The 27,177-nt window shown below is 39.5% G+C and overlaps 1 protein-coding gene across 2 annotated transcripts in view; it reads left to right on the forward strand.

Moving 5' to 3' along the window:
• The first annotated feature begins 7,511 nt into the window (after positions 1-7,511).
• plppr1 (phospholipid phosphatase related 1) overlaps positions 7,512-27,177 on the forward strand; it is a 58,512-nt gene continuing 38,846 nt past the window's right edge. The window contains exon 1 of one of the 2 annotated variants that reach the window (XM_079365184.1): positions 7,512-7,728. The gene's annotated coding sequence lies outside the window, so the exon portion shown is untranslated. The remainder of the gene's footprint in view (positions 7,729-27,177) is intronic. The other variant, XM_079365183.1, reaches the window with a different exon arrangement.

Below are 27,177 nucleotides of genomic sequence, written 5' to 3' on the forward strand. Positions count from 1 at the left end.
AGTGTTATGTGCAGGACAAAAGCATTGGACTTGTGAAGGTTTATTTTATATCTTTAATAGTTACCAAATTCTTAAATTGTATTTAGAAGATTAAGAATAGAGTTGTCAGGGTCAGTGATGTACAATAAGATGTCGTCAGCATATAGGGATAGTTTATGTTCCTTATTCTCAAGCTTAAAATCTTGGATGTTGGTATTATCTCTGACAATGGTTCAATCACCATGGCAAAAAGTAAACTAGACAGCGATTTAACCCTCCTGATAGGAGAACAAATCACATTTGGGACCTAAGTCTGTACTGATGTTCTGCTAAGTTTACCTGCCAGTGTAAAGACTTACTTGCTGATTTACTGGAGCAGCACAGGGAAGACTGGGGCTCAAAGGCAGAGAGCTGTTAAACAGAAGGTCAGGGGTTTGATCCTCAGTTATCTAAAGTGTCCTTGAGCAAGACATTTAACCCTAAGTTGCGCCCACTGCTTTGTCGGTGATGTGAATGTGTATGAATGGGATTAGTTAATACTGACGGACACTTTAGTGTGTAAATGAGTGTAGTAAGTGTGACCTTCAGTGTAGAAGTGCTTTGAGACATCAGAAGACTAGAAAAGGGATAGACAAGCCATTTTCTCTTCATACCACAACCTTCCTTCATTCAAATTTTAAAATGTATTTGATTATATTGGACTTCCCAAATAAGTCCCATAACAGGCAGAGAGAGAGAAGCCTGTAAGGATTTGATAAAGTTAAAAGGGAAGGTGAATATCATAGTCCCTGAGGCTAACAATACCTAACCATACCTGTGTTGAAAGTGATTAAAACTGGCAGTTAAGTTCTTTTTTGATAAAATATTTGACAGTGTCTCCAAGCCATTTTCCCTTTTTCCCGTTTAGGCTGTTCTTGTTTTATTCACAATGATGCATCACTAAAGCAGGCTGCACAACATCAGTCTCCATGTTGTTTACATCTGTGTGAGACCATTAGAAAACAGAGAAGTTTGTGTACGATGGTGCAAGGCTGAGAGGACTGTGCAGACAAGGCCCTCGTGTGAAAGGGGCCAACAAAATTAGAACAATGAATAGTCACGGATAAGAAGAGGGCCCAGAACACTGTTTCAAGCCTCTGGTGTTTTTTTGTCTTTTTTTCCCAGATAGCAAAATTATAAACAACTATAAACCAACCAAACATCTTGCAGATGCATATGGGCCACAGCTGAAGAGAGAACGAGGGAGAGGGAGGGAGAGAAGATGAAAGAGCCACTGATGTCCAACAGATCCACAATTTAAACAGTTTTAAATGAGAGTGTGAGTCAACGAAATGGTAACACAGTTCTGTAGAGTAAAATCAAATAATTGAGGCCACATGAGCTTGAATGCACATTTAAGTACTGAGAAGGAAAGAGGGAATCTCTGTATGCACTGGAAACAGACAGTACATTTTATTTCCATTGTCTGGTCTATAGGGTGTGTGTATGCATGTATCTGTGTGAATGGCTGTTTGCAAGTCTCTCCAGCAACACTGATCTCAGCCAAGGCCGGTGCTACACAGCCAGCCTGCTATGTTACCATGGAAACGAGCCCACCACTTAGGAGCTGCTGAGAAACCAAACACCCTCTGATCAATAAGCCTCTTGAATAATGGGGCCATACACTCACACAAAACACAGACACTCTCACACAGCATGTCTCAGTGCTGCTCTGAAGCACCATCAATAAGTAGATAGTTGCACAAATTCAGCTACTTATTCAGAGAGATACAGTGAGGAGAAAGTGTGAGGAAGGCTCTTTTGAAATCCACAGAGACACTTAACTGAGTGTTGAAGAGGGGAGTCATGGCAGTTGGCAAACTGCTGAAGTGGACTATCAGGAGTGTGACTATCATCTGTGACACAAAATGTAGTGTAATGATCAGAGACTCAGAGAATGAATATACTTTTGACGTGAATAATGTAACAATTATTTTGATTTTTTCCAAATAGGATGTGTGTGTGTGTATGTGAAAAGACTTATATGAGTAACACAGGGTGTGAGCAGTTTGTCACATGAAAGAAATGTACTTACCGTTGTATTTTTCTCACCTTGATGAGAGCTTTTAGATTCAAATTTAAAGTTGTTGTTACTGTAAATCATTAAACACTACAACTTTTGGGGGCTTCCACTGTAGCCAGCATTATTCTTGACCAAGACTTTTCTTTACATGTGCACTCTGTCTTACATTGATTACACATGCAACTTGACAAGCGAGAATGGAGAAGTGGCACATTAGAACAAATTGCTAGCTGAATTTGCAGATGTTGGTAATTAAAGACCCAGCTTAGCACCACTGGTGGTGCAGTGCTGCTCTGTCGCGATCCGGGCTGCCTTGTGCCGCTGCCTACCTGTATTTCTCTTACAATTGTAACATTGCTGACTACTTCTTAGCAATTCAAAGGTTTGTGAATTGACCATCTTAGCCTGAATGTCAATAAGACGGAAGAGATAATGGTGTTTGACCCCACAGGAGTCTGGTGACCATATGGCCTGTGGCCATCCACAACCAAACTATCAAATAAGTCGCTTTATATAAATATTGACAATGCACTGACCTGGAACACAGTTGTAGACAGTCTATGTAACCGATTACAACAATGCTTACATTTCTTACTTCGTCTGAGAATTCATGGTGTTCATCAGAAATGTGTCTGTATTTTTTATCAGCCAGTCTTATAGAGAGCCTCATCATGTGTGCTATCACAGCATGGTTTGGCAACGTGTCTGACAATTAAAAGCCAAACTGATGTGCATGTAATACATTTCTCTATAGCAGCAAATCTTATGTTGACTAATTGTTTCTGCCAGCTGCCTTCGCGTCCTTATTTCCACTTAAATATGGTAAAAAAACTTAAGCTGGACTTAAGCTTTTCTATTCTTCAGATGACTCAAAGCACTTTTACACCAGATGTCACATCTACCAATTCACACCCATGCACACACTGATGACAGAGGTTGCTACGTTAAGTGTCCATCAGAAGTAACCATTTCTATTCACAAACATGCATACACCGCCACCGAAGAAGCAGGAGCAATTTTGGGATGTGTCTTGCCTAAGGAGCTGGGTATCAATGTGATCACAAATCTCCCCTTCTTCTGCAGACTTCTTTTGTCCGTTCCTTGTTGGAAATAGTGCCCCACCACCATCACTGCACATGTATCGGTGCTATTAAGTGATAATTAAGTGGAAATAGTTTTGTATGAAGTCCATACTTATTTGTTGGGAAAAAAACTACTGACTCTACCTTTAGCGTGAGACACTGGACATAACTGACATTGAGATATCATTATGCATCAAGGTCTGGTGATAAAAAAAAGAAATCATTCATCATGTGCTCTTTCAATAATCCTCCTACCAACACTCTATGTCACCTTGTCATCCTATTGGTGAAACCCAACACTATCTGTTTGAGTCTGTGTGAAGCCTCCATAGATGGCAGATGGAGAGGATAGCAGAAGGGATACAGTATATGAGCTGACAGGCAAACACACTTTGTGATGTAGAGAAAGCTGATATTCCTTTTAGTGTGTATAGTCCCCAGGGCAAAAGTGCACAGAAGCCTGATAATCAAAAGACTCCAACATGCGCCAGCTCACTAAAATCTATGATTCCTGTTTTGCATGAAATATATATGTAGATTTAAGGAACATACAGCTATGTTAAATATATAGCAATCAATGTGCTATTATCATAGAATATGAGGTAGTAAATAATCACAACAATAAATCAAATAACCCAAAAAATACAATCAGATGAAAGAGTCAAACAAGCTTCTTCAGCCCAATCAAGTCTACTTGCAGATCTGGCAAGTGAAATGTGCTGTTCTACTTATCTGAATTCTAACATTGTATCGAGCAGTAAGTGCACCAAGCTTGACACCCATCTGCACCTTGTCTGGCCCTGATAAAGGCTCGGGGGGCAAAGGTCAACTTTAAGGTTTTTTGTGTAGTGTTCGCAATGTCCTCTTAGATAAACATGGACAATACTGTTAAAGTAACCGAAACGTGGCCACAGACCAATGATTGTTTCATGTGCTTACAGATTCTGCATTAAAAACAGAATCCGTATTTTCTACCACAGTGACTGAAACTGAGCGTATTATGTCGGAGTTGAAGATGATAAATATTGAGCAGCAGTTTATTATACAGCAAATATTGAACTGAAGAAATGATATGAAGTGGGATGGAAAGGATGGAGTCTCCCCCTCGATAGCGTTGTTATACTAGTTAAACACATAAGTTCATGATAGAAAGAACATTTTTCATCTTTTCGTCACAATTAGACTCAGTATCATTATGTTTGAGTGCAAACCAGGAGAGAAATGCAGGGAGGTGCACGTCAGGCTAGCTTTCTGTATACAGGGTGTGAACCAATGGCTAATGCTTTGGTGTAGAGCCGACACAGAAGTAAATTTCTACTTCAGGCCTATTCTGTAGTCAACACAAATAGGAATTTCATTTGGAATTTGTCTGAACAGCTCTTTAAATGGTACTGAGCTTTAAAATCTCAATGAATAGGATTCCATCAAACCTTACAACTAAACTGATGTGTGTTAAATTACTCTAATCTGACCTCTCTCATGTCAACAAGCATGTTTAACCCCCACACAACAGCTGTGCACATGAGTTATAGCCTCTTTCTCTTAAGCTCTAGGCACTGTTGAGTGAAATACAGGAAGTCAGCTGTTTACTGACCTGTTCAGAAGCTGTTCATCTGGCAGTATAAATTGTGCAATTTTGATTTTTTTTTTACTGCACATTTTTGATTTTAAAGTCTGTTTCAGTCAAGTCCCTTTTGACCCTGTTTTATGCTTCAAAGTCAGAGCCATGGTTGTCTTACAAAATAGTCAATTTAGAAAAACCAACATTTCATATTCCACTGAGTGGATCTATTAAAATAAACAACTGAACAAGTAAGTATACTTTAAATCACTACAAAAACACAACTATCTGAATTTTGAAAAACAGTATTTTTCACATCCGAATTTTCACATCACACTTTGCATCTTTGGTGTATCAAATTTGCTTTCTATTGGAAAAATAATGAGTGTTATAATTTGATGAGGTGAATTGAGAATGAAAAAAATAATTTTGATAAAAAATATTCTGGAATAGAAATTCTATGGCTTTTCATTTTGAAATCTGATACAAATATGTATATATATATATATATATATATAAAATGTCATGTAATAAACAATAAACATTTGGGATCAGGTCCATTGATCTAAAAGCTTATAGCTTTGCAAGCGTATAATTAATTCTGATCAGATCTGACAGTCCACTATCAGTCCTTGAATCTTTCTACAAGTGTGTTTTAAATAGAGTAGAGAATTCCACCTGAAGAAGTTCAAAAGGGAATTCAATATTCTATCCTCCCTACCATCATCAGTATTTATAATAACCTAAATGATTCCACACATATACCAGAACTGGCCTTTGTAGCCATTCTTCTGCATTCTGAATGTTGATGCCATAATACCTAGCTCATGAGTATCCTGTGATTGTTTTTCTGATAAGTTTGCTACTTCGTCTTGTCTCCTGCTAATTCTCTCCGACCCCTCTGCATGGTCAAAAGCCTGATAGTGGTCCTCAAGACTACCCTTGCCCCCCTCAAAATCCTTTACATCACTTAATTAATACCAATTTTATCCACCCCATCTTTGAATCACATTATTCTCATTTTTAATTATAACTTGTGCTGACTGCACATCTTGATTTTACAGTAATTTAATTTATTCTGCACAGTTAGGTTAATGTGACCCAACGCCACAGACAAGAGATGAGGGGAGTAGTGAAAGAACTGTGCTGAAACATAGGAAGACTGGAAGAGGGGGAGCCTCAGCACAGAGTTTAATGTAGCGTGCACCCTGAATCTAGATCACTGAACACACCAGTGTTTCTTCAGTGAACTCTTGTTGCAGAGATTGGCACCCTGGTTTCACTTCATGTCTGTCCCAGTTTTTGCAGCATTGCACTTAGGGTTTATGCTACAACTAGCTTGGTCATAGAGGTGGGACGATACATTAAAAACAAGCCTTTGAGATAAGAAATGTAATGCAACAAGAGAGCAGCAGCATGGTGATAAACGGTGGGGAAATAAAGATGCCACGAAGCTAGTTTCATTGATAATCTCAATAAACTAAAAGTGTGATGCACAAGTGTACAGTAAAATGAAAACTCCTTCTGGCTTGATTCATCAGTTTAAGAATATTCTACAATTCTACTTTTATCCAAAGTGATGTACATCAGAGAATTAGTACAACACAAGCAAGGATCTATAAAAGAGCAAACATGTCAGTAAGTGTAAACAAACAGCTTCTGATTGGACACACAGGCAAATCACAACATTGATGGCAGTTTTTAAGAACTCGAACCAATATAAAAACCTTTTTAAGAGTCATCATTATCAAACAAAACCATCGTTATCACCATCATCATCATCAAGAATATCGAGACCATCGTAATTATCATCATTAAGGTCGTAGGTATTCTTGAAAGAGCTGGGTCTTTAGCATTTTCTTAAAAGTGCAAAGGGACTGCAGATCAAATGGCGTTTCAAAGTTAATTCTGGGGGCGACTGAGGAGAAGAATCTAGTTAGCATTTTAGGACCCTGTTGTGAAGGCTGGATCAGACGGCTTTCATTGGCAGAGGGACGGAGTTGTGGCCTGGATTATGGAGTTTTGGTAAAGAGGAGCCGTTTTTGTCGCTCTTGTAAGCGAGCAGCAGAGTTTGTACATTCCATTACATAAAAAGTGTTATATCCTGAAACCTTCTTATTCCACATTTATAAACTACACTGGTTGGTCAGTGGCTCTTAGATCTCCAAGTTTCTGTAATTTCAACGTTACTCTCTAATATATATATATATAAAAAAACTAGGGCCCCTAGAGCCCTGGAGAACTTCCAATTAAGGCTGGATTTACAGCATTTGTTTATTTATTTATTTATTTATTTTTTAAACACATACATTGCTTGTTGTTGCATTTGTTTTGGAATTTTTTGCACGCTTTTGAATTTGCATAGTTTCTGAATATGCTGCATATTATTAATGTAAATTGTTTGGCCTTTGCAGAACCTTAAAGTTGTCAGCCACAGTCCCAAATACATGTATTTTTATCCGCTCATTTAACTCCAACTGTCCTGCAGTGATTAGGCTATCAAAACAAGATAACATGTTATAAGTAACATAAAGTCTTTTTTGGAAAAGGTAAACACTTGAATGCACAAGTAGCCTACTAAATTAATTCTAGTTGCTTGTGAACCTCCTGACTCCCTTATTTTCTACAGCAGAAGTCACAACTACAACCATTACCTATAACGTCTGATGTTCCATAAAGCTGGGAGAAAGGGTGGAAAGGAGTTTTCCTATGGGGGGGGGGGGGGGGTGGTCTTCAGTTCTTGCTGGCGGGGAATATGCGGGCGAGACAGCCTCCTTACTTGTAACACAAGGTCCCTACACAGAATTAAGTACGCTCCAGTGGACCCGAGTACGCGTCTTGTCCCCGCCCCCCGAGAAAGCACAGCATCCATCCTCATGCGCTCGCACGCTGCGTGATCCTCATCACAAACCGAGCTGTGCTGAGCCGATGGAGTAGTAGTACGAGTAGTAGTGGGAGTGCTCTCGGGTTCCTTTCCCCTTTTTCCTCCTTTTTTTTTTAAATGGATTCGCCCTTTCTGTGGAATATTGCTTCATACCATCGCGGTAAGTGTTGCGTGATGCCCTCAGATGCTGTGTGTGGGGGAGAAGTAAGAGGAAACGGGACTATGCAGCTATTGTCTGTTGCAGAGGCAAGTTCGGACCTCAATCAAGTCAAAACGCGGGAGTATAGAGCGAAGCAGAGCTGGCAATAGAAGAGGGATTTTTTTTACATTTAACAGACTTTATTACCGAGAGTAATAAAATGTTGTCGGAAATTGTCTTTCACGTCAGAAATAATCGATATCGGTGTTTAGACAAACACCTGTCTCTACCAGCAACAGTGACCGCCCTCCAGCGCTAAATGAAGCTCAGATGTGTGTAGATATTGTGTTTTATTGTTACACACACCTCGGGGTACTAAATTAAAATCTGTGCAAAATGGGTCTCCACCGTTATCGAGCAAATGTGTCTCCAGTCCAGCAGGAAATTTCGGCCCATCTCCCCGCCCCCCAACATGAGAGGGTGGATATTCCTTCTCATCCAGCCCCCCTCGACATGCACGTCGCAGTTAATACGTTTCAGATCACTGAAAGACTGATATCTCGTGCTCATTAAGATGTCCTGATGAGCAATTTAGTGTAACCTTGACATTAATTTGGTGAAGAATGGGCCACCACCACCTTCTGATTACCTCTTCTATCATCATATGCTGTAGTGTGAATGTGCAGCATTGGCCTAAGCCTGAATAAGAGAGGAATGGATAGAAAAAAATAAAACAGAGTAACCTTACCTTCATGTAAGCATTAAAAAAGCCCTGCAAAATAAGAATTTACATCACGTTTGAGATGAGGACTTGTTTTTCATAAATCTATTTAGGTCCTCAAGATGATCATCCAAGCTTTTGTTTTTTTGCATGGCATAGCTGAAAATGCATTTAAGCTTTAAGTTGACAATAAGGTTTTGGCTAAATTGTGACCAAACACAGATTGAAATGATGTATGGTAAATGTACAGACTAGAGAGATTTGCAGATAGGCTGATTTGTTCAGCAGAACAGTAACATGATGGACCCTTAATATATAAGCAGTCAATGTTGCTTTACATTTTGATCTTAAAGTCCTGCAGTTTTTAATTGGCTGCACCTGAAAGAGTGAATTGTGTTTCCTCACTGCAATAATTCACAATGTTGCTTGTGCAGCTTTTGATTTTTGCACGCCTTTGAATGATGGTATTTGTAGCTGAAACCTGCAAGTTTGTGCTGTGTGTGTTTATATCTGACAGACGTATTCTTGCTGGCCTCTGTATATACTGTACAGCAGACATGGCATTATTCAGCAGACAGATGGCAGGTGGCTCGGCATCAGGTGAGACTTTTCTTGGCTGTCAGCAGGGCCTGCTGAAAGCAAGATTCCACTTGGCATACACCCATACATAAAGAAGTCTGCGTTTATGCACTGTGTGTTTTAGATGGCCTTATGGCATTTTCCAGCTGGTGTTTGTTGCTCATGTTAAACTTTTGTTTTGAGGTGTGTGATCCAGTTGCCCGCTGTGTGTATTTGTATCACAGGTGGAGGATACACATTTATGCAGTCATCAATCAATCAATCAATCAATCAACCAATCAATCTTTATGTCTACAGTACATTTAAAACAACCTAGGTTGACCACAGTGCTGTACAAGTGTAAAAAACACTGTGAAAACAACACATAAAAACGACAGAGAGTTTAACACAATGAAAATACAATAAAAAGGAGCATAAATAAAACAAATAAATTCAAAATGTCAAGCTCAACTTGTATTGAAATTGAAGTGTAAAGTGTCCCATTCTATAGCCTATGCTTCTCAAATAGAAAACCTTGTTTTGCTATACAGTGCATGTGTGTGATGTCATTTATTCAAAGTCTCTGTCCTGATCCGTCAGATAACAAAAACAGGCTGAGGTCATAATGACATCAACTTGCCTTAGAATGACACCCTACTGATGTTCACATGTGACATCAGCAGCAGCTTTAGCAGTGACCTAATGTGAACATTGTTTTTTTTTATATTTATTAACATTTTTGATTTTACAAAACACGAAACCAAACAAAAAAAGACAAACAACAATCACATCAACTGAAGTGAACATTGTTTTTCTTTGTTTCAGATGTGATCTAAGTAAAATTTTCATTTTATTTTTTTTCACAACTGTAAGTTTGTGCTTTCATTTTGACAGTTGATCATATTTTAGTCTTGTGTTTGTTATTTGATTTTCAGTCTAAATGTTGAAGAGAGAGAAAGTGTGAAAATTCAAATGATGGTCTATGTATTTGGATCTTCGCTTCAAATTGAGGAAAAGGATTCTTGGTCTTCTGCAGTCACCAGCACTGCTTCGTTGTGCTTTAAATTTTCTTTTCCAAATTGACAGTCTTTGTGCCTGTCTTTAATGTGGTTAAGGCTCTTTCACATTTTCCCTGCAATCGCAGCTTTTAGGAAGCTGCACTTTTAGATTTTACAGCATACCTATGCTTGTTTTATCTTACTACTTTCCATGTAAAGACTACATGAGTATTGCTTGCAGCAGAGTACTGGATCCCATGAGATTTTCAGAATGAAATTCAGCAGTATGAATACTTCCTTTACATCACAGGGTATAAATCCAAACATAGTAGTGAAATATAACATGGCTCCTGAGCTGCAGTGAGTGAGAAACAGGGAATCATATTTTATTCGATTCTATTGGAAACGGGTTTGGTTGTTTTTTTGCATCCAAATTGAACTACACACAAGCTGCAACAGTGCTCTTTAGGTGTCAGGAATAAAACAAACAGTGGCAAGATACTGTTGAGACATGTGTGGCATTTTGTAATAATTCCATGGAGTCACAAGCCTTTGTGTAATTTAAAAATCACCAGACGTAAATATATAGTAGTGAGGCTACAGGAAGGACTGACCTTTGAACTTCCCTTTTCTCACCAGGGACTGATTATTGATTATGTGCACACATACATGCAAATTTAGACTGCTGCACAATAAACCCTTTCTATAGTCCAATGTTGGCAGGTATTTGATTACCAATAGATATGGGGGTGTATCGGTTCAGTATGGGTGTCCTGATTGGGCAATAGATCTGTTACTATGATGTCTAAGGGGGATAGATTAGCTCATAGGTATATAGGCTTCATTTAGAGATTGTTTGATCCTCCATTTATCTATAAGAAGACGGACACATGCAGGTGATATGGTGACGGACGCAACAGGGAAGTATGGGAACTTTGGTTGCTCTTCATTAATGTCTTTGCTGTGCCAGTATCCAAATAATAGTGTAATGTGGTTAAAGGTCTACATTTACAAGGCTGATTGATTAATTTGAGGGAAAATTGACGTTGTTGGCTACATCAAGTTGTTTCATGCCAGAATGCAATGTAAGCTTCTGAGCTCAGACTTGTGTATATAATTAGACAGAATGAAAGCTAATGGATAACTACTTGAAATTCCAGCCAAATATCCCCTCTGGCTGTGCACCCTAGATATAGTATTGATCGATGGCAATTGACAATAGGGTAGATTTTGTTTGCCTAAAATTGAATATGTATCAACTATGATGGGACATCAGACCCCAGGAAAGAGAGGCAAACAAAAATGATTTCATCTTGTAGGGTTTGTATACTGAATGAAAGACTATTGAGACTTAATTACAAATGCATAGTTGGATGATATGACCTTAAATCAATCATTGAACATTTCGCCTTGATTACGATTAATCAACGATTATTTTGTCATTGTTTTTTGCCCTCATAGTTCACTGACCATTATATTTTGAACTGAAATCACATCATATGTTGAGTTGAAAATGTCAAATTTTAGCTTTTAAGTAAAACATTAATAGTAAAAACAACAACAAAAGGATAAGAAAATAAGACAAAGCATTAATCATCTCTTTGCATAGCCTCATTACCTGCTGCTCACATTGATCTGTCATTGAATTTTCTGAAATCAATGCACACACACACAAATTACATTATTGATGGTTTCAGTGCTTGCGATAAAATGAATCAACGGCTGATCCAAGTTTCAGATGAACTTGCATGTCTATGTCTAAGTATTTGACACCAATCACAAAAAAAAAGACATTAACAAACCCAGTGCATGAATGATGAGGGGTCTTTCAATACAGCCGGTGTAGTGGTCTGATGTGTGAGCGTGTTAACTGTCAACTTTGAGCCGAATGCCTATGAGGTTGTTGACGAACATGGAAAAGGCTTTGGGAACCTCTCTTTTTTTAGTTTTCATACATATCTGATGAGTACATTTTTATGAATAATGAAGAATCAAACAAACAGGACGTCGTAAGCACTCTTGCTGTTTTCATTCAGCTGAAGACATGATAAACTCTAGAAGCATTATGTAAAAGTACAAGACCAGCTTCTCTAAAGTGGATGTTCTAGTAATGAGAAGGACATATTCCCCTGGTTCAAGAACAGGATATAAATTCAATTTAAAGGAGTTGTTAAAGCAGCAGATGTTGAATCATGTGATGCTTTGGTGTTGTTGAAATGGATGGAGACAGTGAGTAAGCTTATGCTTGAGGGCTGAGCGTTGGGAGAATCATCATCTCCAAACTGGAAGGTTGAGGGTTCGATCTCCAGCTTGTTCAACATGTGTCCTGCAAGACACTTAACCCTGAATCCTACTGCTTTGTCTGCGGTGTATAATGTGAATTTATGGGAGTTTTTCCTTCTGATGTTGTCTCTAAATAGCAACCATATGGCGTTATTGTTGTGCCACATTGGCGAGAGGCTGAGGAGACAGTTCGGAGAGCGCAGTGGCTCTCTCGCGAGCACATAGTTTCATTTATAACAGCAAATATATATCTGACCAACTCAAAAACATGATCTATGCGCGCTCAACTTTGTCTACGCGCGCTCAACTCTTTGTACATGCTGTCTCAACCTCTGCTCCGTGTGCTCACGGTCAGCTCTGCGCTCAACACATCCTCTCTGTGCTCTCAACATGCATCTCGCGCTCTCAACTTGCCTCCTGCGCTCGCTCGAGGTGGCACACCCTCATTAAAGATGCAGCCAGCAGAACCAGCCAATCAGAGATGGGGAGTAATTCTGATTGGCTCTTTACATCCAATCGTTTAGCTTCCAACGGAACTGATCTCCTGCAAGTGCTCTAAAAGTTGTCTGTTGGTGAAGCAGGTGTTGATACCGTAGATATATAAAAACATATATATGTTAAATATATTTACAATATATATTTAATACAATATATACATACATCTACATCTATATTTCATAAATATATTAAATACACACACACACACACACACACACACATATATATCTATGTCAAATACTACATTAGTTTTAGAGCACTTGCTGGAGATCAGCTATGCGATTGGATGTGAACAGCCAATCAGAATTACTCCCTCCCCCCATCTCTGATTGGCTGGTTCTGCTGGCTATATGAGCCATATCATATGAGACTTCCTGAAGTTGAGCTGTGACAATTCTGGCACGATTTGGTGAAGCATTATCACCCATGAACAGAAAGTTGGGGGTGTGCTGGCAGAATTGGGGGATGATGATTGGTTCTATGGTGTCTCTGAGGTTGACTGAGCCATCTACAATCACCAAATCTGTTTTACATTGACTGGTGATGCCTGCCCAGACTGTTGCACCTCCTCCAACAAAGCGAACCCCAGGGAACATGTATTGTTCACTTTGCCTTCCCCAGCAACGCTGACAACCATCATTTCTGCGCAAGGTCACCCAACACTCATTAGTGAACAGGATGGTAGACCACTGCTGCATTGTCCAGGTCAAATGGTCTTGTGCCCACTGCAAACGACGGTGTCTCTGTGTAAAGGGAGTCACCTGCAATGGTCGTCTGGCATTCAAGCCAAAGCGCTTAAGTCAGTTGCGAATGGTTTGTCTGGAAACCCTAGTACCCCTCACTTCTCATAAACATGTCTGCAACTGTGTGGCAGTTACATAACGGTGTCTGAGTACATAGGTCCTTAGGTACTGGTCTACATTGCGGTCCATAAACACCATCATAAACACTGCAGCAGTTCTGTATCTTGCTGCAATTCTGCTGATGACACTTTGAGAGACATCAAGTTCACAAGTGACATCTTACTGCTTGCTCCCGACCTGAAGGTGCACCATGGCCAGTTGGCGCTGCTCGTCTGTTAGTGACGTCATGTGTTCATGGCTGCTTGGATAAATGAACTGAGAATGACTTATTAACAATACTTGCTTTTTATACCTCCAGAATATTGAAATTGATACCATATTGAAAAGGGTTGTCATTTTGTATTCTTTGGTATTGGCCCCAATATGTAAGGTGCACTGTACGCAGTGAGACCATTATGTGGAGATCCCAAAATGAGGTTCATTCTGCTCCAAAGGTCAGTAACCCCCCCCCCCCCCAAAAAAAGCACATATGTCCAGCTGAAAGCAAGCGCTTCGGGAAAAATATTTGTCTTTGTCTTCTGATAAAGGTAGGTCAGGTAGGTCTCTGGCTTGGATACAAATACTTCTATCATATGCTTTAAGTTGTCACTTTCAGAGCCATTTGTGCAAAATGTAGTAACACTACTGTAACTTACTGGGTCTTTGGTTTCTTACATATACCACCCTGTTTGTCAGCAGATGATTACTCTATTTTAAGACAGTGCAGCTTCAGTCAGAGAACTTTGTTGAATGCCAAGGTCCACCTTAAGGAATTCCTACATAATGTTGTTTTAAAGATGCTTCATGTAGAATTTTTAAACTAAATATCTAAGTTAATTAAAATGAATGTTTTACTGCTGAGTACTTAAATTACCTCAAATATTTCCAACAGGTATCAAAGCTGAGAAACGTTCGATTTGATAGTAGTTACAGGACGTGTCCTGTTGCTTCCGCTGCCATGACAGACACAACGTGTATCATTGCCTTGAAAACACCTTATGTTACATAAAGACCGCTCCACAAGGAAGCAGGCACTGTTACTGAAAGCTGCCATGCTATTGCTGTATGTGCTGCTGTGATGAAAAAGTAATGTATATTACACTTGTATACGTTAGCGTGTCGTAAACACTCTTTTCTTCAGGTCTGTTCATCTTGACTATACAGTTCATAGCAGATAGACTGGCAGAGAGAATCCGTCCCAGAATTCCCAGCCAGCCTTGTCGTCATCTTTGGTTGTTGTTTTGGTAAAAAATGTACATACTGTGCATTCCAGATAAAAACGAAAAAACTCCTTGTAGAAGCCATTTTAGTCAGGGTTAATTTACTTTATGAAGTCTGACTTAAGTTTGTGCTGATAAAGCATACACTGTATGTGTTGAGAAAAATAACATATTTTTTGTATTGTGGAGGTGTAAGAGCTACACGGTGGAACCTTTATTGATCATGTTAAGTTATGAAGTTTGTGATATCACGTTTGGATCTGATTCTGTGGAAGTAAATAAAACTGAGAAACCAAATGAAAACAACAGATTTGTGAGTAGTAAACGCATCGTGAATAAACACATTGGCTCCTATTACTGAAGTTGCATTTTTAGAAAAAGGAAGACGAAATTACCACTACATTAAAAATCAAAAAACAGCGTGAGCAGAAGCTTTGTCCTGAAACTTGCCAAATGAGTGAGCCTGTGATTGCTGCTTCCGCAATTGCAGATTGTATTTCAATGGATGATAAATGACTGGTATGATTGATTACATGTAAAAAAGGACATGTTCCATGCCTGATCATCAAGAGCACATTATGATCCTCATATATGAATCCATGGATTCAATGTCCGACTCTCTGGAGCACTAAGCATGAGGGAGGATAGCGCTGACAGTGTCGTGGACAAAAGCAAAGATGAAAGGCTGCAGCGCGATGTCAGCGCAAGGAGAGTGAAGTTAAGGCAGCTCGCATTGAAATCAAATCAAATTGAGGATCTGTTGGGAAAGAATTCAAGCTGCCAGGATGTCAAATTAAAATTAAAGTACTTCGGTGCACTTTTTGGGATTTTCAAGGAGCTCAACAATTCTGTTCAACAGCATTTAAATGAGGAGCAACGTGCTGATCAGAAAACCTGGCATCAAGCAAGGTTGAAGAATTCATTCTCAGGGTTCATTTGTGGTGTAAAGATGTCTTGAGACGCATGAACACGGCCACAACAGCGCAAGATTGAGTTGTCTCATCTGGACAGTGCGTCAAATGGGTCAAAATCAAGTGTATCAACTTCTTACAGTGTGCGCTCTCATGCGTCATCAGCCTCTTCTGCCTTAAAAAGGAAACAAGATGCCTTGGAAGCAAAAGCAGCTGCATTAAAACAAAAACAGGCTCTGGCATTAGAGGAAGCAAGCTTGTGGCTGAGAAGGAGTAGTTCGAAACTCAAAAAGCTGCATAGATCTGATGGAAGTATCAGATGCAAAAATTAAAATGTATGAAGAACATGACGTTCATGAAATTGGTGATGAAATGAATGACTATTATGATGCAGAAGCCATGACACACATTCAAAGGGGTGCGAATATGCAGAAAATGTTGATTACTATGAATATGGATACCAGTCATAGATACAGTCAGCGCTCAGTCCCATCATTAGGAGCCAGACCTAATGTACATAAGTGCATCACAACACGTAATACTGTTCCCATACAACCTACAGATCATGATAATGAACTGTGTTGATTGAATTGCCCCCGGCGACAAATAAAGTTTTTGTTTTTGAATTGAATTGAATGAACAGAGAAACAGATTGTAATCAGAAATGCATTTTTAGTCCCAGGGGGGAAATTCAGTTGTGACATGGTCGGGATGACACCATCAGTTGCTGAGGAGGATTGCGAGCCTGCCGCCTTTTTTCTTACCGCTTTTGGTGGCATCCCGGTTGTCCCGGACAGTCGGGAAGCCATTCACGGGGATGTTGTCGGGAACATCCTGATGCATCCATGTCTCATTGAAGCACATCAGGCTGCACTCCGTATACTCTCGCTGACTCCTGGCTAACGCTGTTAGTTCATCCATCTTATTCCCCAGGAACCTCACATTAGCCATGATGAGAGTTGGTAGACATGGCTTAAAACTACTCTCCATAAGTCTCTGGCGTCTCTGTCCCACTCACCTCCCTCACTGCTTCTTGCCCCCTCTGCATCCCCTGTGTGTCTGGAATTGTATTTCCACTGGGATGACAACAGTTGTATCTCTAGGTGCTGTGCCGGCCGGCTTTAGCGTGAACAGCTGATCCCGGCTGTAAACAATGCGGGGGTTGCTGCACAACAGTGGTGAGAGTGAATGAATTATAACATGTTGTAGAGCTGTCCAAAAGACGTCCAACAAACTTGCTCCCAAAAGCATGGATAAGAGAGGTCACTGCTTAAAAAATCGCCAGCACAAAAGGAACGAGAATAAACAGACTAAAGTCTGAATGGCGATGCTAGAAATCAGAAACAAACAGGAGCAATGGCAACAGGCAGGTTGGTGCATGCACACTGAAAAGATATCACAGAAATGCTTGTCAAACATCAGCAGTTAGCTCTTTTAACTCAAAGTGGTATTCCTGTTTCATGGTGACCCACAGGCCTTCAAACATGTGGACTCAAAAGCTGACAACTATGGAGACAAACGTTTCTTTTTGGAGCAATTCAAAAGCCTCAAGATTTAGTAAAAAGTTTACAATATTTGCATGCTGGCCATGGCTATAGAGCAGTAGTGCATCTGTTGGAGGACCACTATGGAAACTCTCTTAAAATTGCAACAGCTTTAATGGATAAGCTATTTAACCCTTAGGGTATTAAACCCCTTCATAGTTTTTCACTTGTTGTAAACTGTGGCAATGCTTTGGAATATGTAGATTATGGATGAGTTGGACAATCTGGCAAACAGGGTTGTGATCTCAAAACTACCATTTTAAAATGAAAAATATAGAGCTTTGCCTTTCGACTTTAAAGAAAGAAAACACACTTGAATAAGATTTGTGGATCTTGTGACCTTTGTGGACCAAGAGGCAAACATGGTGAATGACCCCCTCTTTGGAGACCTGAAGGGAACTGCAAGTGAATGGACAGAAAGAGAAAGGTAGTTAATGTACAAATGAAAGTAAGAAAGCTAAACCAAGAGGAAGTAGCATTGCCACTAGTGTATCTATATGTGAATAAATGTAAGAAATAAAGTCCCCATTTTGTGTAACAGCAATGCCCTCACAAGGCTGTGTCTGTATTATAGAAAGAATCGTAGTGGCAGTGTCAGGGAGTGTCTCTCCACCATTAGCTGCTTGAGGGCCCAGATTTAACTAACACACGTATAGGGATGCTGACTTGCTTCAGGCAGAACAAAATAGCAACGATGGCTGGCATTGAGGCCATGTACCATCAAGTGAGAGTTCCAGAAGAGAACACAGACCGTGTGCGTTTTCTTTGGTGGCCAGAAGGGGATCTCACTCTAAAGATGGTTCAATATAAAATGGGTGTTCATGTGTTTGGGGCAACTTCATCCACCAGCTGCGCAAATTTTGCATTGTGCAAAACTGCAGAAGATATAACATAGCATAATATAAAAAAGCATTGCTTGAAGTTGTTGAAACCATTTCCAAGAATTTTATGTGAATTGCTTGAAGGCAGTCAGCAGTGAGAAGGATGCTGTATCTAAGAAAAAACCTGGGCAGTAGGAGGTTTTAAACTCTCAAAGTGGACCTGCAATAGGCGCACACTCTTGCAAATCTGTGCCTTCGAATTAAAGGGCTCAAGAAGTGAAAGGTTTAGATCAGGGGTGGCCAACCAGTCAGAGACTAGGAGCCACAATCTTTTACTGTTACTTTGAAGAGCCACATCATACACACAGACACACAAGAACATCCCCCTGTCCTATCCCGTCTCTTTTGCTCTCTGCCTTTCTCTGTCCCTCCCGCACTCTCGCCCTCCTCCTCCCTCCTCTCTTTTTTTAACACACACACACACACACAGATTTCAAATCTATAATATAACAGTAGCCTTGACACTCATACACCCTCACACTACATAGGCATACCTCTGCTCAGCCACAGTTACTGTACATGTCACACACCATGATACTGACCAAAAATGTATCCCTCAGGCCAGTCATTGTCAACAATGAATATTGTGTGCACTTACACACACAAACTCTCAGATTAATTAGTCAATCAAGTTCACAAACAAACATATAAAACTTACAATAGCCTTATACACAAACAATATGTGTTAAAATCATCGCAATTCCTTACATTGTATTTTATTTTGAAATTGGCCGGATGCTCTCTGCTTTTCCTTGTCTGACTTCCTGTCTGGTTTGTCATATTCTGTCTAGCTGGACACTTGCCTGCAGCGCATTCTGTCGAAAGTAGAGTCGCAGCATATTTGAAACGTAGCAGGGCACTGACGGCCCGAACGGAGTGTGTGTGAATTACTGATGTGCATGGGCAATGTTAAACACAAAAAAAAGAAAACAAAATCGCAGGTTGGCGACTTCTGGTCTAGATCTTGCAAAGGATTCTCGTCCGATAGAAAGGATCAGTTCATAAAAAAATCTTTGTGGCAAACACATTTCTGATGCGTGGCGTTTTGTTCAGCAGAATAATCTTCCCAGATGAACACCATTTATATGAAGTTTGAGGCGTTAATACAGCCGAGAGAAATAAAAAGCTAACTATGTGCAAAAAGCAAACCAGACCGCAGTTGGTTGATTTTGACGTCATGACCGTCATGCTTCATCAGTCTAGTCAGCGGTTTTGACAAGGTAGCGAAACTGCAGCTTAATAAGTTGGTTATTAACCTAATATTTGCAAGAGCACTGAAACACATGATTAGAGGCTGTAAGGCGGATCAGTGAGAGAGTTGTTGGTGTGATAACATTTAATGTCTCCAACAACCTCTGTAGTCTCATTTAGCCACTTGTTGGTAACCAATGTTTTCAGGCCATGTACAAGCTTTAAAGTTTACAAGTTGGTCTTATCTAACACAAGCTTGTGTTAAACAGACCTTGTTTCAGGCGTCTACAACTATTCAGAATCCCCATCAACTTTTAGAGTTCAGAACCCATGGCGCTAAAATGCTGACTCACTGATAGGTTTCTGTGGCACTCGATCATGACACAAAAACTAATAACTGACACTGACTAAGGGGTGGAAGTGGATCGCTGGCCCCCAAATGACTCAGTGACTGTTTTTCCCAGGAAGGATCATAAAAAAATGAATCTGTTGTGTATGAAATGTAATTTGTATGAAAGTGATCTTGTCATAGGATTTGTTGACTACTTTTGGAGAATTCCTTCATAAATGTTAGTAGTGAGTGCGTTTACATGGACTTGAGTATCCCAATTAGGAGCCGTATCCCGATTTTGATCATATTCATCAAATAAATGACATTTACATGCTCACAGAGAAACTTGGTTATTTACATCCCTGTATACATGATCAACTACAGTATCCCAGTTTCTGATTACTGCAACTTATTTGCACAGATGGACATGATGTTTCATTTTTACAACACAAATTGCAGACATTTAGAAATATAAAAGACATGAAAACACTGTGGCTTTCCATAAATTTAATTGTAACAAAAATATCCCTTTAATTTATCACTTTATGAATCCAAACTAAACTAAAAGTCCCAGACAAGACAAAAGTAATATGATCCATGAAAGTCTGTTTAAATTGTCTTTTTAGCCCACAGAAAAAGAAGGAAGACATCCACCAACGTGGCCGTTCGCTCATCTAAAACAAAATTCGTCCATCCAAAAAAGTAAAAAAAAAAAAAAAAAAAAAGCAATCCAACAAAGGTAGAAGATCGATCACTGCTATACCAGAATAAAAAAAGAAGTGATCTCACCATGATGCGTGCCGGATCAGGCTGTATTTATTTTGGCCAAGTGCTCTATATTGTAATCTACCTTCAATTATATTTTATGTTTTATTAGCGAAACATAAAAGTTATTCCTCTCTCCAGAATAAGATGCGCTTGTTGGCGCTGTCATGTTTGTTTTGTGTGTACGTCACTTGGCTGACACTACGCCTGCGCAGGTGTACCCCTGAGAAGCCGGGGTAAGGCGTATACTTTCCACAGTATCCTGTTTACTTTTTCCTCTTTCCGTGATACACCAGAAATCAGGATATGATGTTTACATGCACATATACAAAAAACGGGATACTTTTAAAACCCCAATAAAAACCTGGATACTCAAGTCCATGTAAACGCACTCATTGTGATATACACTAGAGCTGAAACGATTCCTCGAATAACTCGAATAATTCGATTACAAAAATTCATCGAGGAATTTTCGCTGCCTCGAGGCTTCGTTAATTTTTTTTTTTTTTTTTTTTGCGTCATCAAAACTTTGGTATGAGTATAAAACACGTTTAATGTAGCTGCAGCTACCTGCTCCTCTCTCTGACACACAGACACTTCAACACGCACACGCGCGCACACGCGAGCGCGGCGCGCCCCTTTTAACTTTTAGTCAGCACACAGTTGATCCGTGATCCATACGACCCAGTCGGGAACACGTGATCCGGTCAAACGGTCGGCTTTTCTCCGTTCACTCTCTCCGTGTTTGCAGCTAACATAACGATAGCAACGTCCTCTCACAGTCTCTGTCATAGACACGTCTCTGGTCTCTGTAGTCTCAGCTAACATAACGATAGCAACGTCCTCTCACAGTCTCTGTCATAGACACGTCTCTGGTCTCTGTAGTCTCAGCTAACATAACGATAGCAACGTCCTCTCACAGTCTCTGTCATAGACACGTCTCTGGTCTCTGTAGTCTCAGCTAACATAACGATAGCAACGTCCTCTCACAGTCTCTGTCATAGACATACTGTATGTCTATGGTCTCTGTAGTCTGTGAGCGTGCTGAATGCACCACTGCCGCCTTGACCAGTGAATCAGAAAGTGAATTTGGGACCCTGTCATATGGTGAGCATCATCAGCAGCTGTAGAGCAGAGGTGGTTGGCTGTAACAAGCAGGCGTTACCACGGTAACTGCAAAGAAGCAGGTTTGTAGGGACGACCCGAGACGAGTTAAAACTTAATTAAGCAAAAGTATGATTTATTCGATTACTCGATTAATCGACAGGATATTCGATAGAATACTCGATTACTAAAATATTCGATAGCTGCAGCTCTAATATACACTATTGTAAAAAGTTAACTATAATTCCTCCTGCCTTATAATGAGGGGCTAGATTTGTAGAAGTCATTTAAATCATGCTGAAGTGTGATTTAAATTTGTGCTGATAAAGCATATACTGTGTGGTGGATCGCTACAAATGAGTATAAATTCATGAAAAGTATTTGATAAAATGGAAACTTGTATTGCTTTTTATGTTGAATAATTAATCAAGGTATTTCGTGTTAGGGGTGGAGCTGTGCAGTTAATTTGGGTGTTGCACAGAAGAACACCCAAACAGGTGATGAGAAAAATAAGATCATCTTTCTTCTGAGGTGGACGTGTAGGAGGTACACAGATCGTATTAAGTTATGAAGTTGAGTTTGTTTGAGATATGTTTGGATCTGATTCTGTGGATTGTGGAAGTGCATAAAACTGAGAACCCAAATAAAAACAACAGATCCATGAGTAATATATTGTGGACACGCATCATGAACAAACACATTGGGTCCTATTACTAAAGTGACAATTTTATAACAAGTTAAAGGAATCGCTACTGTTCTCATCAACAGTGTATTGAAGTGTTGAGTGCACTAAAATTGTTGCTGTAGAAGTAGTAAGCTTTGTCTTTCTTTATATTCTCACGTCACCAAACCTAAAAATAGCTCCTATAAGAAATAACTGAATATGTTTGTAGATTTAAATGATTGTAAGGATGTGGAAAAGCTGCACAAGCATGAAACTGCAGAAATATTGAGAAATCTCACAAGGGAACATCTTCCATCTCTCTTGCATGCATCAAGAGGACGGTTTTGTGATGGTTCTGATGGCTGAAAAATAGCTGAACACTGAGACATCAAGGACTCTTTGATCTTAATATAGACTGAAAACTGGAGATGTTACAAGGCAGTATGGGAAAAACTTGCAGAGCAGCATTCAGCACACAGATTGAAGGAACACACACACACACACACACATACACACACACACACAGACACACTAACACATGCAGAAGCCTTGGAGCACATGTTTAAACCCATTTTCCCAACTTAAAACATTTACATTCATACATATGCAAATACACCTGAAGCGTTTGCAGTTATTTCCTTTTGGCAGTTGTTGGGATGAAAGTAATGCCCAACATTTTATCTTGATAAATACATTGCATAAGTTTAACCAAAACTGTTATTCTTAACATGTATGTAAAGGATTTAATTTAGAACAAATACAATATCATACAATCCAATTAAGCCTTAAGCACCAGTTTGAATAATCGATGCTCTTTAAAATAGGGTTGCATGTTGCAAAGTTGACACAAACCTCAAAGTTTCCTCTGTAGGTGACTTGATTTTACAAAGTATAAGAATTATCTGTAATACAAAGTACCTTAGATGTGTATGTATTTTTTTATCCTCTTTGGTGTTAAGAAATGAGAATGCTAATAAGATACAGAGCTTAGAGGAGTGAGCTGTATTTGTTCTAGAGATATAAACTACATTGGTATAGAGAAATATGTTTTTATAAGTAACTGCTCCCCACCCATCCTTCCCCCAGGTGTTTGACACTCCCACAGCGAGGGTTTTGTTCTGATCCCTGACCGTAAACAATTTGACATGGTGCAATAAAGCCCAATCCATCCAAACCATGATAGAGGGGTGTGGTCGAACACAGTTCATTTGCATTTAGTGCAGAAACAGTCTGTTCTGTGCGGGGCTGATATGTAAGCATGATCAAATACAGGATCCTATGGATTTTTGGCAAGAAACTTCACAGACATTTACATTTTAGGCAATACTATAGTTCTGTTGGGCAGTGGGCCCATCACAGAATAAACTCTATAACTCTATTGCACATAGTGTATGTTACAGAAAGACCCAACTACAAGCTCTTCAAGTAGTCGCACCGATTTAATGTTGCTGAAATTTTGAGAAGGGAGACTACAAGTATAAAGATAGTGCCAATATTCACTTAACCACTAACACATGCTCTGACTCAGGAAGGAGGTGGTTCCCTTTGGCCTGTGAGAGTGTGACACTGTTGTCGCTGGGGTTTAGTCTGAATTAGGTACAAACTTTTACCATGGTTAGCGTTGTTGTAAAAAGTAGCTAAAGAAATTACTGTTATCATTTGTGAAAAACACAAAGATTTCATCATGTATGTTTCCATACAAAAGTGTACCCTTATTTTTTTTAAGAATCCTTTGTGTCTCTTTAGCATATGTTGAATAGTTTGTTTCTGCAGATACCCATGACATTGCTGGGATGTAGATCTGCACACCTATAATTTGACGGTTAAATATAATAAACGGCGACTGTGGATGGTGGTAGAGTCGTCGTCTCTCAACCATCGTCTCTTAAAAACGGAACAAACGGGATATTTTGTTGTGACTTACGCTGCTGTAGAGCTCCTGTCTTCATCATCGATGACTTTGACGTCTTTACTTTTCAGGTGCTGTGTCATCGCATTGGAGCGCTCTTGCCACGCCATATTGCTTTTCCAAAGCTTGCCACCAACTTCTTATGCATTGTGGAAAGCTCTAAAGACGACTTCGGTAGAGCCATTCTCTCTCCGTCTCTACCATGTTTAATTTCAGAAATACCAGCTCTGGTGTGCCACATTTAGCTCTGCCACACTGTGGTTAAAACTGTCGGCATTAAATCAGTTTTGCTTTTACATCACCACAGGCAGCGACATAGGAAGTGATGCATTAATTATGCGATAATTAAATTTGTTGAAACCTTTATATCTTAATTTTACCAAATTAGTGTTGCAGCACTATTATGTTTCTTAGTGTTTTGCCCTTTTGTTTATTTTGTTCTATCCACTGTGACTTACTGTATAAGTACACGTCAACTCATGATCGTGGAAGTTCAACACTTAATGGAAGAATAGGGGAAATCTTTAAATGCCTAAACATTAAACAACAAATAATGCAAAGCACATTGATGGAGACCTATAGAAAAAACAAAACCCATTATTATTGTTTCTAAAGTTGACAAAACTACTCGATTGATTTCCCATGAATAACTGCAAGAGAGCCATAAGGGAGTCATGAAAACTGACTATTTATAGCAATAAAGATGCTCAATTGGCAACAGTGGTAGCCAGGGGACAGCTTTGTGTTTGTGTGTGTGTGTGAGAGAGAGAGTGTTTGTGTGTGCAATGATGTCCTGTGCTGTGCAGTCAGCAGAAGACATCAAACTGAGTTGTATAGAAGAGGATTTTTGTAACAATACATTTATGAAATAATGTATGGTTTTTAAGGTTATTTGTTAAATGGTATTATTTGGTGACAGCAGGAGCATTATCAGCTCCAGATTATGATAATTGTTCTGAAGTCATAAAGGATTCAAACACAAGGCAAGGGTTGGACACAGACTAAACTGCTGAGATGACTTGTTTCCCAGCCAAACAAGTTCCTTTGTTTTCATGAAAAAACAAACTTAAAATTGCCTAATTTGTGTGCCAAAGTCTTCCATTAAAAAAAGTAAGCCTTGTAAGAACATTAACACTTATCATGGTAAGAAGTCATGTTTGTGTACCTGCAATGGGAGCACACTGGAACAGTGTTAAAGTCCATGTCACAATGAGTTGTCAAAAGCTATTATTGTAGAAGCTTGAAAACTCTGTATTTTTACTGTGTTTCACAATATGTGCTAAGACAACGGTTGTGTCCTTTGGTGTGACAGTTATCATGATAGTTTGACATTTTGATGAACTTACTTGTGAAAGTGTGATGTTAAATGTCAGGTAGACGTCGCTCTCATTTCATTGTCGTACAACGCTGCTGTAGTGCCAGTATTGTCTGAGATTTGGATGTTGCTGTAGTACTGTCTGACTCCAGCTGCTACTTCAGTCATTATAATAATTATGATCATTCAATTATTATAACTTTTCCCTGTCAATATCACACTTTAACTATACATAATTGGCACTAGTTTGTAGCAGAAAAATCAGTAGTTGTTGTTGTTGGTTTTCCAAACCCAATGCAGTCGTGACGAATGGCTGTTCAACGTGTCATGGCTCTGCTCGAGGTTTCTACCCCTTTAAAGTCAGTTTTTCAACATGTTTTCAACATTGCCAAGTGCTGTGCTCATGCTGGATTATTGTTGGGTCACCACCAACCAGTGGTTTACTTTGGTTTCTTGAAAACTCAACTTATTTATCTCATATCACCAACTTTGGAAAAGCACAAGCTCACATTTATTGTGTTAATGCGGGCAGTGGCATCATTGCATGTCATGGTTTGGGCTGTCAAATTGACCTGACTATTGGTTTGTTTTCCAAGTTGTCAGATAATTATTCCGTTTATCACGAGAATAAACGTTGTCTTGAGATAAACATAAGTTAATTTGTATAGGGCTGATCCTTTGAGGGTTTATTATTAAAGCCTTTTCCTTTCCAGTAGCTACAAAGGGCACACAGCTTCAGCCACTAAATGATGGCAATGGTAACAGAATGTAGCACTCTCATTTTTCCCTGCCAAGCATTGGACTCTTATCTCTTTTATCTACTCAGTCTCCGTGACAGTTTAGTCCCATTCAGGCGGTCAGGCGCAGCTAGAATCTTGAAGATGGTCAATCAGACGATTCAATATTTTATAGTTCTGTCTTTCAGTTGCTAAAGAGGAGAGAAGTCACGTCTAGACAAAGTCATCACAGGCTGGCTGAGTGGATAGGGGATACTGATGAGTCCTGACAAGGCCTGTGGGCTGCTCGTTTGATGAGCTCGACTTCAGGAAGACATTGGTTCACCTTTTATCTGACTTTGTAATTAACTGCCCCATGGAAGTGAAAGGATATACTCCTTTGTGATCATCTTTAAAAATTCTTATAAAACTCTGATATCCTGAGGCTAGTTCATCATTCATTCAGAAGAAATAAGGTTTTTAAGACCTCACTGTGACGAGGTCCAATTGTTCTGTGCTGTGACGCCTCACAGCTGTAAGGCTGAACTGGAGAGGGAGTGAAGAAAAAAAATGGAGTGTAAACTCTTTGACATCTGAGTGTTGCCCCCTTAAATTTTCTGATTCGTGAAATCTGTCATAGAGCCCCCAGTTACATCCTCAAGCTCACAGTCTTAACTGTCAAACTGCCAGATGTTTATCTTCTGCAGCACTGCCCAAATAACAGGACAACATTAGACTGCACAGCATTTGTTAAAAATGCACCACATGTCCCAAAAGATTTAAAGGTCTACTTACGCTGAGAAACATTAATCATTTTGGGCGAACCAAAAGTTCACCTGCTCTCTCTCACTTAGGTTGGTACAAAGGCTAATACAAGTTTTGACATCATCGTATAATATTCTTAAGGGCATTTATGTTCCTGTAGAAGAAATAATGTCATCATTATTCAGTAGACAGTTTGCTGAGTCATATTGTGCTATATGGACCTGCAAAATCAAATTGATGGCTGAAAGCAAATC

The sequence above is a fragment of the Symphodus melops genome (assembly GCF_947650265.1).
Source record: "Symphodus melops genome assembly, chromosome: 16".
Lineage (NCBI taxonomy): Eukaryota > Metazoa > Chordata > Actinopteri > Labriformes > Labridae > Symphodus > Symphodus melops.